The following is a 14447-nucleotide window of genomic DNA, read 5'->3' as shown; positions in this document are numbered from 1 at the left end:
CACACCAGCATGTGTGACCACGAGCTGTCGAAGGGATCGGGTGTCAGGCATCAAGGAACAAGAAATCATGTCATTGTAAATGTGGGTGAGTGCAGACTGGAGACTCAGAGTCCATCGGTAGGCAACTGAACACCCCCTTGCTGAGGGGATGGGGGGAAGAGACAAGCTAATCAGGGTGCAGGGTAGCAGCGATGAACCATATGGCTTTCCTCTAGTTCTTAAATGCTTTCTCCCCACCAATATCATGGTCCCAATTCTGCCCTGCAAATCTGACTAGACCAGAGGATGTACATTGGTACAGATGGCAACTTGAAACACAGGAAATCCAGGACTGTGAAGGGAATTGTACGAGCCTTCAATAAAATAATTTTAAAAAAGAGTTGTATGAGCCTTCAATAAAATAATTTTTTTAATGATTTGAAAAAAAGTTGCACTAAGGATATTTTCCCCATCCTAATGGGGAATGCATCTCGATGCACCTGCTCTTTCTTTGAAGATACAAGGTAGTCTTATAAGAATTTCATTGGGAAATTTTCCTTACAGCCCTGACCTTGCCTCTCAGACTACTTTTTGTTCCTCAAACTCAATGTGCATTGAAAAGGAACACAATTGAGTCCCTTGAGGATACCAAAACTTCCATTTTGATTGTTGTAAACTGAAAAGCACAAAACCAGGATTATCTCAATCTGAATATATACTATGTCAAGAAACAACAGCTTCATATTATATTTTTGTTTAATAAATGTTTCTATGATTTTGTAGTGGTATTTTTTTACTTATGTATTTGGGGGCTTTTTCATTGGATTGTAAATACTAGGGTGTTCAAAAAATTCATTAAAAATTCCAGTATATTTTATTTCATATTTATGAGCTGTTTGAAGCCCTCTTATATTTATTATGATTATGTCCTTTAGTTGGATGGACCCTTTAATCACTATGCAACTCCCTTATAGTGTTTTTCAGTTTTTGCCTTTAAACTAATATTGCCACCCCTGCTCTTTTTTGTCTTTTGCTTAATATTTTTGATCATTTGATTTTTTAGCTTATTTTTTATTTATGTCTCTGAAGTATCCCTTATAAACATCATATTAAATAATTCCAATACCATTTCTTCCTCTTGAAGATTTTCTGGCACTTTATTTTGGTCACTTGTTTGAGCTATCTTGTTCTGTTTTCTTGTAAGATTTGGGTAGGAAAAATGATGGAATGAAGGATGGAAAAAAGAAAAGAAAAAATAGTGTGGAGGGTGGCCTGAGAAGAAAGGAAAAAAAAGGAAAAGAATAAAAGACAAAACAAGCAAAAAAAAAAAAAAGGCAGTGTTGACATCCTCAAGAGATTTAAATCATATTATTTTGAAATGTGTTCTATTGGGGGAACAGAAAGGAAAAAAAAGGAAAAGAATAAAAGACAAAACAAGCAAAAAAAAAAAAAAGGCAGTGTTGACACTAGCCACCCACAGCTGCTCTGAATGAAATGTGGTCCTCTGTATGTTGGAACTCTAACTGCTAAACGTGAATGGTCATGGGTGGTAACTACTGCACATGCAGGTGGCAGTTAATTGAGTGCTCATACAGCAGGATTTTAAAAATTGAGATTACAAAAAGAGAGGAAATAAGGAGGAAGAGGAAGAAAAAGGAAAACCAAGGAGTTGAGGGGAAACCTAAGAAAATGTTATGTTCCAGAGATCCTGCTTCCTACCGGAAAAACAGACTGCTTTCTAGAAAAAACATAGTAAATTGTTTTGTAAGAAATAGATAAACACTGGTAATTATAATGTTGCTTGCGGTTACCCAGAAGCAAAAGTGTAGATAAATGCTAAAGAAGTAAATGACATTTGAATTGAGTTTTGAACTAGGAAGATGAAAGATGTGCAATGTAGGAAGACTTTCAAGATGAAGAAGATCATGGCAAACAATGAAGGTCCTCCTGTGTCTAAAATGTTTGGACATTATGCTAAGTGCATTAAACAAGCAACAAAGACTTTAGATGCAAGGACGTGGAGGGAATGACAACTCTAATAACAGCAAGGATCTTCTGAATTCATGTCACAAAGTAGTAATTCACTTAATGTTTTCATTTGTCCCAATCAGACCTTAAAATCGGGGTCTGGGCATAGTTGCTTATTTAGTCAATGATCCCAATTAGTCCTATGGAAGATAGGGGAAGTTAGACAGGAAAAGGGGGAAGCCAGCAAATAATGTCTTACTGACATCTATGCGTCTCTGGGCTTTAGTCCCACTAGGAACTTTCTAAGGCCTTGTTTAAAGTACTGTTGCCTAACATAAACAAATGTGTCATATATGTATTTTAAAATATTCTAGTAGTCACATTTTAGAAAAGTAAAAATAAAAGAGTGGAAATAAATTGCCCAGTGTCCATTCTGACTTACATCCCTACAGGACAGGGTGGAGCTGCCCCTGTGGGTTTCTGAGACTGTAACTCTTCGCAGGAGTAGAAAGCCGCTTATTTCTCCCTCATTTAACATAATATATCCCAAAACACTATAATTTCAATATGCAATCAATATACAAAAATATCAATGACATATTTTACTCTTTTTTTTCAACACTGTCTTTGAAATTTGCTGTGTGTTTTACATTTAACAATAAAGCTCAATTTGGACTAGTCACAGTTCACATATGAATAGTAACTACTGTGAGACACAGTGCAGATTTAGGGACATTCAATAACATCCCCTTAAGGTCAAGGAAACTAGAGTATATACCCGCCAATTCTCCTTCCTCGTTGATGATAGGGTGCCCCCAAGGCATTAACACTACTGTACTTTGGGGCCATCCCAAACCAGTTGCTGCCCCATTGATTCCAACTCATGGTGGCCTTACTCATGCCAGAGTAGAACTGTGTTCCTGAGGGCTTTATTTGGAAGTAGCTCAAGCCTTTTTACCAAGGTGTCTCTGTGTGACTTTGACCCTCTATCCTTTCAGGTAGCAGCTGAGCATGTTAACCACTTGTATCACTGGGGACTCTACCAAATTAATCAGAGAATATATATTTTTTTAAATGACAAAAAAGAAAAACCTATAAGTAGTTCCAGGTCTGTTTGTTGACCTTTAGGAGTGTTTTCTGGTCGAGTCTGATGGGGTGACATGCCCTGGCCCCACAACCTATTTTTGGTATTCCCCGAGGACTTCATTTCTTTGCTCCCCTTGCTGTTCTGTTGCATGCCCTTAGTGTTTCACCCAGTGTGGTGGGGTCAGGTCAGGCACAATTCCCGCACTCTGTCTCCAGTGTTGTCCACCGTAGCGCTATGGGTCAGTGAGGGATATATGTCTCATGGTGGGGCTGGCCCTATGGTCCTCTCTGTGCATTGGCTGCTCTGAAAGCTCTTTAAAAATTTTTTTATTTTATTAAATCATTTTATTTGGGACTCATACACCTCATCACTTTCTTATACACATATGAGTGTCTTTATGAATTTGTTCCTCTAGTCTACCCGGACTAACACAGGAATTCTCTGGAGGTCACCTTAGTGACAGGTAGGGTGCACACGACATCTGATGTACTTCAACTTTTCTAAAACTCCACAATATTTTTCCACAAATATGCATGGCAATTTCTGTGATGTCTTGTATTCATTTGTGATTATGCTTCAGCTGGAATTTGTGTGTGACACTTAAATGTTACATTTCTCTGTTCTTTCAACTGCAGACCTCCAGTATCCATTTCCTCTCTATCACGTACGGTGGGCTTCATTATAAACAAACCACAGGAATATCTAGAGACCCTTATTTGAAAAAATTCAGTGATGAATGTTTTCTTAAGTCCAAAAAGCTTTTAGTAAATTGAAAGAATTTCTTTTCAAGTATTTTCCTTTGTATGGCTTTATAATTTTATAAAAGATTTGTTTTTAAATTTTTATCTCACCAAATGAAAAGCAGTTATATTGGTCCTGGCCCTAGCAGTCACTCAGTAACACACAAAGAAAATTTTAAATGAAAGTATCAAGGAAAATCTGGTACCACATTCAGATCTTCTCTTCAGGATGGACACACTCATTCCTATAGCTGCTAACAGTACTGGCTTTTTTATTCCATTCATAGCGCAGTCCCTGCTCAGGAATTGCCTTCAATTATGATTGTTGACTCCTTCAAGATTGCACATCTTTCTCATGTATCCAGTAATAAACAGTGGCAGTGAAACAAGTCCATATCTCAGTGGCTGATTTTTCAGAAGTAAATTATCAGGCCTTTCTTCCAAAGCACCTCTAAGTGGGCACAAACTGCCAATCTTTGAGTTAGCAGGTGAGCATATTAGCTACTTGTGCTATTAAGGGATTCCTTCCTCAGTGGTGGTGGTGGTGTTAAAGCCATTGGGTCAGTTTAGAGTCTCAGCGGCCTAATGAACAATAGAAGAAAAACAGCCCTGTTCTGTACCATCTTCACCATTATCATGTTTGAATCCATTGTTTCACCCACTGTGTCAATCCATCTCTTTAAAGGTCTTCCTCTTTTTCACTGAACCCCCATTTTACCAAACTTGAAGTCCTTCTCCGGGGTCTGAACCCTCCTGATAGCAGTCTCATCGTCCTTATACTTCTGGTTGTAGTTTTTCCAAGACAGATCGTTCTCTTAACAGTCCATGGTACTTTCAATATTTTTTGCCAACTTCATAATTTAAATACATCAATTGTTCTCCAATTTTCCTTATTCATTGTCCAGATTTCACATGCTTATGAGGTGATTGACAATACCACCATGGCTCAGGTCAAACACTCTTTAGTCCTCAAAGTGGCGTCTTTGCTCTTGCGCAGCAGATTGATCTTCTGACTGTGGCTTCTGTGAGTATTGACTGTAAATCCAAGTAAAATGAAATCCTTGACAACTTCAGTCTCCAATATTTATATTACTGTTGTCTATTGGTTAAGTTGCAAGGATTTTAGTTTTCTCTGAATTGAGATGTAATCCATACCCAAGGTTGCAATCCTGATCTTCATCAGCATGAGCTTAGAGTCTTTCTTATTTTTAGCAAACAAAGTTGTGTCATCTGCATATCACAGTTATTAATAAGCCTTTCTCCAATCTTGATTCTGCAACCTTCCTCACATAGTCCTGTTTATCAGGTTTTTTGCTCATCCTAGAGATTGGGTAAGTATAGTGAAAGCATATAGCCCTGACAAACACCTTTCCTTATTTTAAACCATGCAATGTTCCCTCTTGGTCTTATGTATAAGATTTTCATGAACACAGTGAAATGTTCTGGAATTTTCATTCTTCTAAATGTTATCCAAAATTTGTTATGAGCAACATAGTCAAATGTCTTTTTATAGTTAATAAAACAGATGTAAACATCTTTCTGGTATTCTCTGCTCTCAGTCAAGATCCATCAAAACCTCAGTAATGATAGTCCTCATTCCATGTCCTCTTCTGAAGCAGGCTTGGATTTCTAGCAGTTCTCCAGTGATGTGATTCTGCAACTGTTTTTTAATTATCTACAGCAAAAAAAATTTGTATGTGATATTAATAATATGGTTTATTTACCTCTTTCTTCTATTGTCTTTCTTTGGAATGGATGCAAATATGGTTCTCCTTCAGTCAGTTGGTCAGATATAAAAGTTTGACATAGAGAAGTGAGTGCCTCCAGGACTGCGTCAGTTCTTGAAAAATCTTAATTTGTAATCTGTCAGTTCCTAGAGCCTTGTTTTTTACCAATGTCATCAGTGCAGCTTGGACTTCTTCCTTTAATACCATTAGTTCTTGACCGTTTATTACCTCTAGAAATGCTTGAATGTCGACCAATTTTGGGGGGAGTGGGGTAAATTGATTCCATGTATTCCTCCCATCTTCTTTTGATTATTCCTACACCATTCAGTATTTTGCCCATATTCAATATTGCAATTTGAGGCTTGAATTTCTTCTCCAGATTTTCTATTTAAGAAATGCTGAGTGTGTTTTTCTCTTTTGATTTGTCACTCCAGCTCATTGCACATTTTATTATATATTTTACCCTGTCTTCCTGTTCAGTTCTTTTACTCCATCCTTTCTCCCAGTTGCTTTAGCTTCTCTGTCCAAAGTTTCAGTTTCTTTTTACACCTATTTTGGCATTTCTTTCTTTCCTATCTTTTCCTGACCTTTTTTTGCTTTCTTCATGTATCACATTCTTGATCATCCACAACTTGTCTAATCTTTGGTCCTTAGCATTTAATGTTTCAAATGTATTCTTGAGATGGATTTTAAATTCAGGTAGACTACACTAGTAGACTTATTTTGTGTTCAGCTTTAAGCTGTACTTGCATATGAGCAATTGATAGTCTGTCCAACAGTAGGTTTCTGCCCATGTTTTGGCTGATGATATTGAGCTTCTCTAGCATGTCTTTCCATAGATTTAACTGACTTGATACCTATGTAGTCCATTTAGTGAGCTCCTTGTGTATAGTCACCACTGATGTTGTTAAAAAACACACACATTTTCAGTGATCAATGTTGTTGACCATGCAATATTCTTTCATGTTATATATGGCTTCATTTCTACCACCTAGAATCTAGGTCCTACATCATATTTTCCATCCTTCCTCTTTGTTTCCAAATTTCACATTCCAATCACCCATCATTTTCAATGCATCTTGATTCATGTTTCATCGATTTTAGACTGCAGAACTTGGTAGAATTCTTGTTTCTTGGCCATTGACAGTAGTTGCTGCTTCTTCTATTTGAAAAATAATCTTATTAACTGGTCTTTCTTATATGTGTATGGATATTATTCTATCGATGACAGCATTGTACTTCAGGATATATCTTGACATGTTCTTGTTGCTGATGAATGGGATGCCATTCCTCTTCACTTTGTCATTTCTGACATGATAAATCACATTATTGTCTAATTCACAATGACTAGTACCAGTCCATTTCACCTCGCTAATCCCTAGAACATCGAGCTTTATGAACTTTATTTCACTTTTGACAATTTCTAGTTTGCCTAGATCCATGTTCTGATTATTAATGGGTGTTAACAGGTGTTTCTACTTGAGTCGTACTACATTAGCAAATGAAGGTTCCAAAAAGCTTTCCTTCATCTTTGTCCTTTAAGGTCCATTCTACTTTTAGAAGGCAGCTCTCCCCCAGTTGTACTTGGAGTAACTTCCACCCTGATGGCCCTAATCTTCTGGCACCATATTAAACAATGCCTTCATGCTATTCATAAGATTTTCAGTGGCTAACTTTCAGGAGAGGTACATTTGTTCCTTTTTCTTAGTTTGTCTTAGTCTGAAAGCTCTATTGAAACCTGTGCACAATGAATGAGCCTCCTGATATTTGAAGAAATGCCAGTGGTATAGCTTCCAGTAGGACAGCAACACACAAGCCATAACAGTATGATAAACTGACAGACAAATGGTGTTCGTTGGGAATAGCTTAAAATAATTTATCATTAAAGCTCAAAGGAATGGGGATGAGATGGGTGTAAAAGCCCAGTCCATTGGTTTTGGATCAGGACAAATCTTTAAGGCCATCCTAGCTCCAGAGGCTTCCATGGGTTTAGTGAAAGTTCTGTTGCTACCGAATTGTTCTTAAATTCTGTCTAATCCTGCTTCCTCGCGAGATTTGTTCCCCTGTAGACTTTTTGCACACAGATCGCCTACTCTCAGAGTCTATTCTTTAGGACACCCAACCTATACCAGGAGGGGGCTTTACCAACTTCTTTATGTTTGAGTGTTCTAGGTTAGCTAACGTTGCCAGATTACCCTGAAAGGAGAAAAAATAGAAAGTTTTAAATTCCGTAAAGGCACTTTATTTGCACATTTAAACCATACATATATAGATGGATTTTCAGCTTATGCTTGATTTTAGCCCTAATAAAAGAACAATTATTTCTTGTGACATGGCCCTACTCGGTACTTGCTCTCATGAAGAGATTACTGAAGATATAGGTGCTATAGAAAACTGTGGTGAAGAAATCAGATGGTGCTCGTTACCAGAAGGAATAATGTCTTAAATCTTAAAGCATTAAAACAAGCTGCCATTAAAGTGAGGACTCAGCTAAGTCTACCTGGAAGAAGCACATCAGCCTGTGTGACCCAAGGAGGATTGTAAATAATAAAATCCAAATACAAAGGAGTGAATGGTATTGGAGCTTAAATTCTAAGCACCAGGCTTGCATAACACTATGGATGATAGTGGAAGCCTAAAATCCATTTGTAGGGTCTTTATGTGAACTGAGTCTCCGATGAATTCTCTGACCATTATCTGGAGATGTGAATACCCTTAATATCAAATAGAGAGTATTCCAAATTGGATTTTAGTATCTGTAGTTAGGCTGGAATGTAACACCTTGTCATTAGATCTACTTTCAACCCATTTTAATTTATTCTAGATTTTCAATATTTTCTGCTTTCTTTTCATTTGATGTTTTTCTCTGTTTTATTTGTTCATTGTTTCTGGGTTCTTTTTTTGCATTTGTTTTGTATGTCTTTCTGTATAAGGAGTAGAGGATAGGTAAATCTACAGACAAAGTAACTGGATTAATAATTTCCTATAGGCATGACAGGGGAGATTAAATAGATATGGTTAGTCAGCACAATGCGTACAAGAAAGGAGAAAATGTTCTAAAGTTGATTCTGGTGATGATTGCACGACTCTTCTTAATATGATTGAACTATTGAATTATATAATACATTAATTAAACTTCAATAAAACTATTTAAATAAAAAATTTTACATGGGGATAATAAGGCATATTATTTGGATATATCTGTCCTAATGTAGATGAAGCTATTACTACAAGTATTACTATAAGTATATTGTGTGTACTCTAATTCTCTTAGTAACACTGCTCTATAAATTTTCCCATTATAGCGTTAAAGAGAAACAACCCTGACTTTGAAGGAAACAATGGCTTCCTCTTCCTTCTCTTACACTAAGAACGCAAATTGTTTTGTTAGAGAGAGAGTGAGTTTGCCAGGAAAATAACTAATGTATTTTCTGCTTAATTAAAAACAGCATCAACTTTCATTCATGTGATGAAAAGCCTTCCCTTGATCCCATTGTGTATGCTTTCTGCATATCTCTGATGTATTGTTTGTGTACCTGAGTTACCTATTCAGCCTGACTTGATTCCACATGGAATGGTAAAGTGAGACAAATAGACAAAAGAGATGTAAAGATTCTAAAGTAGTAAGAGGCCTAGAAAAATTGGGCTGACCACACTCTCCTCACTCTCTACAATGTGATTTTTCTTACCATCAGGAAGAGCTATACAGTTACAAGCAATCCCCATATTTGCAGTATCTAAAAACAACAATATGAACTCAGAAGTCGCCATGGAAACTGCCTCCCACTAGCATTTGGCTTTCAGGGAATTTAGAAGCATTTATCCACAAGAAATCAGCAGGGAGAAAAAAATTTGAGACAGATGACCCTAATTATGGATGTCTATGTTTACCAAAAGGGATATTTACTAGGAAGGAAAAAAGAAGAAGGTTTCTAGTCAAAACTTTATTAAGGATGTATTTTAAGAAGGTTTAACTTACCTATCTCCCAGAGAAATCCTCCAAAAGGAGTATTTAAAGGGCAGCTTTATAAAATGGTAAATATGTTATGTGTATTTTTATAGCAATAAAACAAAACCCTTTTATATATGCTTACTTTTGCATATTCCATAAATATTTATATTTAAAGTAACATGTATTGATGTCTTCTTATGAAAAATGTCTTATTGATAAATTTGATGCCTTTATGTCAGGAACAAAGAGATAATTCATAATATGCTACCTTCAACAAACACAAGCTCCACTTAAAGAGAATAAAATAAACTCCCAAACCTGCCATTGAGTAGCTTCTGCTCCTATAGAGCAGTGGTTCTCAACCTTCCTAATGCCGCGGCCCTTTAATGCATTTCTTCATATTGTGGTGACCCCCCAACCATGAAATTATCTTTGTTGCTATTTCATAACTGTAATTTTGCTACTGTTATGAATCAGGCGGCCCCTGTAAAAGGGTCATTCAACCCCCAGAGGGGTCACGACCCCCAGATTGAGAAACGCTGCTGTAGAGCATAGAACTGCCCAATGGAAGGGAGATAAAAAAAAGATTAAGAAAGTTGGTCTTTACTACGTTTTTATAGCAGAACTGAAGACCAGCCTTCTTTGCAAAGTCTTCACATAAGTGAGAATAATTCCATTTGAGGTGAACTGAAGATGTACTAACTTTGGTAGCCAGTGAAACTTAAGGAGCTTTCACCTAGTGTCAGGAGATTAGATTGCATTTCTTTCCAAAGTTTTATAGTTTCTCCAACAGAAATTAATCGTTTCAATGTTCGTGTTGGCAAAGCACATTGGAGGCCTTTTAATTAATGTACTATTCTGCCTTATGTTATGCTTATGTACCTTTACTTAGTGCAAACCCTTTGAAGGTAAAAACAAAACCAAAAACCTCTTGTATATTTTTTATCCCATATTCCCTAGCAAAATTATTTGCACACAGTTATGAAATGAAAGATATACATTTGTGAAATGAAAGAAACTCCTAGATTTAATCATTGCAAAGATAAATCTAGAATATTCTTTAGTTCACAGGAAGACACATTTTGATTAATTGAATGCTCCTCAGACAGAGTAACCCGACATTGATCTACTTAATGGGCAACTCACTGATTAATTTTGTAATTTGCTATTTTTCTCAAGAATGTCTAATAGGGAAAGCAAAATATTTGCCAGCTCGGAGCAGTTGGCATAAGATAATACACATAGAGCACCGTAGAGATCAAGGAAAAAATTTATACTAGCTCTTGCTAGAATCAACTGCTAGAATATTCATCAGTAAAATAGTGAAGACCAATGACCTTTCAGTTAATTTGAATGCATGAATTTTTTCCAGACAGTAGTTAGGTTCTAAGAAAATGACAGCCCACAAATTGTGCACCAATTTACTTCACCTGAATGATTACTATGAGGATGCATATAATATCAGTGAATAAAATAGCCTGAAGAAGAAAATATAGAGCAAATGCTAAATTTTCAGCTCAGTAAACATTTGCTGATTACATATTCTGTACAGTTCGCTGACTTCAGTGTTGTCCTATGGAGGAAACAAAGATACCAGGGTAAATAAAAATATTGCTGCAAAATAATAGAAGTCTTTATTAAACAAAAATATCAAAATGTGAAGCTATTGTTTCTTGCATAGTTTCTGTCTGGGTCTAGATAGAAGAAAGGTGGTGTTTCCACCTCTCTAATACTTTGCAGGAGAATTTTGCGTTCACTTTTATATTTAAGGCATATCAAAAAGGTAGTTTTAGCATCCTCCAGGGACTCAAATTGTGTTTTTTTTTTTCAGTGTTCTTTGAGTTTGGGGGATATAAAAAAGTCTCAATGGTCAAGATCAGGAACTATTGAGTGAAAAATCTGATGAGATCAATGTTTACTTCAATGTTCACTTAAAATGGAAAGTGTCAAATCAATAGTAATTCTACAGTCTTCTTTCACTACTTTTGTAAAGGGTGATGATTTTCCCTTTCTGTGCTCATCTTGGAGATCTTCTCAACTTTACTTTAGAGGCTTGATTCAAATAAAATCCTTTGGTTTATGGAGGGCAGCAAAAGTTATTGCAAAGCTTCAATGATTTGGGAAGATGTCTCCTGGAATTTTGTTTAAAATTTTGCTGTTGGTCTTACCTGAAAATCATTTTCCATGGCACAAAAGGATTCTTTTTTAAGGCACTCTAACTAGACTAAGACAAGTTTATATAACTCAGAGAAAATTTTCTGGAGCCTCACCCAGACATATGTAAACATGTTCAATTTGGAATAAATGTGTGCATGCATGAACTGGAAATGTAGCAATACTTTTTGACTTACTCATATATCAAGTAATAGCTCCTACTTATTAAGCTAGAGTCCATGGATTTTGCATGCAGTTTCCATAGCAACCCTGTACTGCCCCTTGTGTTGGTGAGGAAAATTAAATATTCCAGAAATATGAACAAATCTGTTTAGGAAGAAATACATCCAAAATGCTCCTTAGAAGTTAGGATGGTGAGATTTCATCTCCAGTATTTTGGACATGTAATTAGGAGTGAGCAGTCCCTGGAGAAAGACAGCACATCATACTTAGTAAAGTAGAAGTTAAGTGAAAAAGGGTAAGACCCTCTAGGAGATAGACTGATAAAGTGGCTGCAAGAATGGACTCAAAAATAACAATTCTGAGAATGTTGGAGGACCAGACAGTGTTTCATGTGGTTGAGTCAGAACCGACTCAATAATACCCAACGACACCACCACCAAGAATGAGGTTAGATAACTTTCCCAAGATTACACAATTAATAAATGACAGCACCGAGCCCGCAACGTGGGGAATCCAGGATAGATAAAACCCTCAGGGCCAAAAATGAGAGTAGAGATACCAGGAGGATTAGGGGAGGGTGGGGAGAGAAAGGCGGAATCAATCACAAGGATCAATCTATAACCCCCTCCCAGGGGGACAAATAATGGAAAAGTGGGTGAGGGGTGACGGAGATGTAAGATATGGAAAAAATAATCTATAACTTATCAAGGGTTCTTGAGGGAGGATGGGGGAAGAAATGGGAAGCTGATATCAGGGGCTCAAGCGGGAAGAGAATGCTTTGAAAATGATGATGGCGGCATATGTGCAAATGTGCTTGACACATTGGAAGAATGTATGGATTATACGAGATGTAAAAGCCCCCAATAAAAGTTTTTTTTTTAATTTTAAATGACAGCACCAAGATTTGAACCCTGATGTGTAATTCTAGAATGATTTTATTATCATGAACCGAAGTTCCATCCTTCAAGGAGTACTGACTCACTTTTTCCCCTTTTTATATAATTAAATGCAAACATATAACAACAGTTATAAAACAATGTAACTTTAGGTCATTTATATGAATTTATCTTTCATCCCCATCACTCCACTGTCAGAGTGTCCTGTTGTGGAGGCTTGCATACTGCTGTCATGCTAAGAGCTATGCTGTTGGTATTTCAAAGACAAACAGGGTCAACCACGGTGGACAGGTTTCAGCAGAACTTTCCGACTACAGATTAGGAAGAAAAGTCTGGGGGATCGACTTCTGAAAATCTTATGGATTACAACAGGACAAACCATCAAGAAACTTAGTTGGTAGAGGAGGTTTTCATGTTTGGTGAAGTAGAGGGCCAGTGAGAAAACGAAATATTCCTGGTGAAATGGATTGACCAATCATTGCAGTAGAGAGACTCAAACTCAAACATGCCAATTATCATAAGTCTGACACAGGACTGGGCAATGTTTTGTTTTATTGTATATAAGGTCGCCATGAGTCAAAGATGACTAAAGGACAGCTATCTTTCTATTTTTTGCCCTCAACTAGGTTTTAAGTTCTCAGAGAACAGAATCAGAACGTTCTGTAACTTTCCTCACAACATTTTTTAAAAATATGGAACACTTCATGAATTTGCATGTCATCCTTGCACAGGGGCCATGCCAATCTTCTGTGTGTCATTCCAATTTCAGTATATGTGCTGCTAAAGTGAGCATCACAGCATCTTATATAGTGCTGAGTACATAAAAATTCTCAATACATATTATAAGATTGAGAAAATTTCCCTCTTCCTGATTTCTGGAATATATTGTCTAATCATTCAAGAAAAAAAAGAATGGAAAATGTACAATGATAATAATTAATATTGATTAACCACCTATACCTATCTGATGTACAGTTTATCATTTACTGTTCAAAACCTTATTGGGTAAGTATTATAATTATACCAATTTAAAAAATGGGAAATGTTAGGTTTAGAAAATTAAGTATCTGGCCCAAGGACATAGCTGATGGGGCAAGAATTTTAATTTGGATCTTCCTGACTAGACCTCATGCTCCTGACTTTTATACTAACCTTCCCCATAGATACATCCATGATTTAATAAGAAGGGTTTTATTTGTTTTGTTTTGTATTTTAAGAAATGAAGAACACTGCCACATTAAGTAAACAGATTGAAACTGTATTGCAATTTCAGAGTGGGTAATAGGTATCTTGCAAATCAAGCAAATGATGTACATTATAGTTATAATATGTTTTAAGTTTTCCTTTGAATATTCATGTGAAAAAGACAAAGAGAACTTCCAAAGCATAGTATTAATGACATTTAGCAAAGTGCTGAAAGGATTAAAAGATTCTAGGCATTCAGTAAAATCTTCATTGAATAACAGACTTCCTGTGGGCTCAAACTGATTGGAAACTTTGTCAATGTAATTTTTAATGAAGTTTTATCATTTCGCTATAGAGGGGTTTTGTGATTTTATTTTTAAAGAATATCTTCCCCCCAAGAAGCCCAGAATTAGCAGAGACCTCCTCAAAAAGAAGGACAAAGTGGAAGAGCTTGCTCTACCTGGCTTTAGCACGTACTATATGGCCACAGTAGTCAAAACAGTGTGGTACTGGTATAACGACAGATATTCAGACCAATGGAAAAGAGCTGAAGACCCAGAAATAAAAACATCAGCA

General features: G+C 36.4%; 1 protein-coding gene and 1 non-coding gene across 2 annotated transcripts in view; one reads left to right on the top strand and one right to left on the bottom strand.

Moving 5' to 3' along the window:
* Positions 1-14447, top strand: part of LOC101647670 (sentrin-specific protease 6-like) — a 93193-nt gene that overhangs the window by 50731 nt on the left and 28015 nt on the right.
* LOC115869032 lies at positions 13373-13479 on the bottom strand. The gene has a single exon (XR_004045950.1). It is a non-coding gene; the product is annotated as a U6 spliceosomal RNA (small nuclear RNA).

Source organism: Echinops telfairi, unplaced genomic scaffold (genome assembly GCF_000313985.2).
Source record: "Echinops telfairi isolate 266 unplaced genomic scaffold, ASM31398v2 ScPeMD7_19;HRSCAF=73, whole genome shotgun sequence".
Classification (NCBI taxonomy): domain Eukaryota; kingdom Metazoa; phylum Chordata; class Mammalia; order Afrosoricida; family Tenrecidae; genus Echinops; species Echinops telfairi.
Note: the sequence above shows the minus strand (reverse complement) of the source record. Positions and strands in the feature narration are given on the sequence as shown.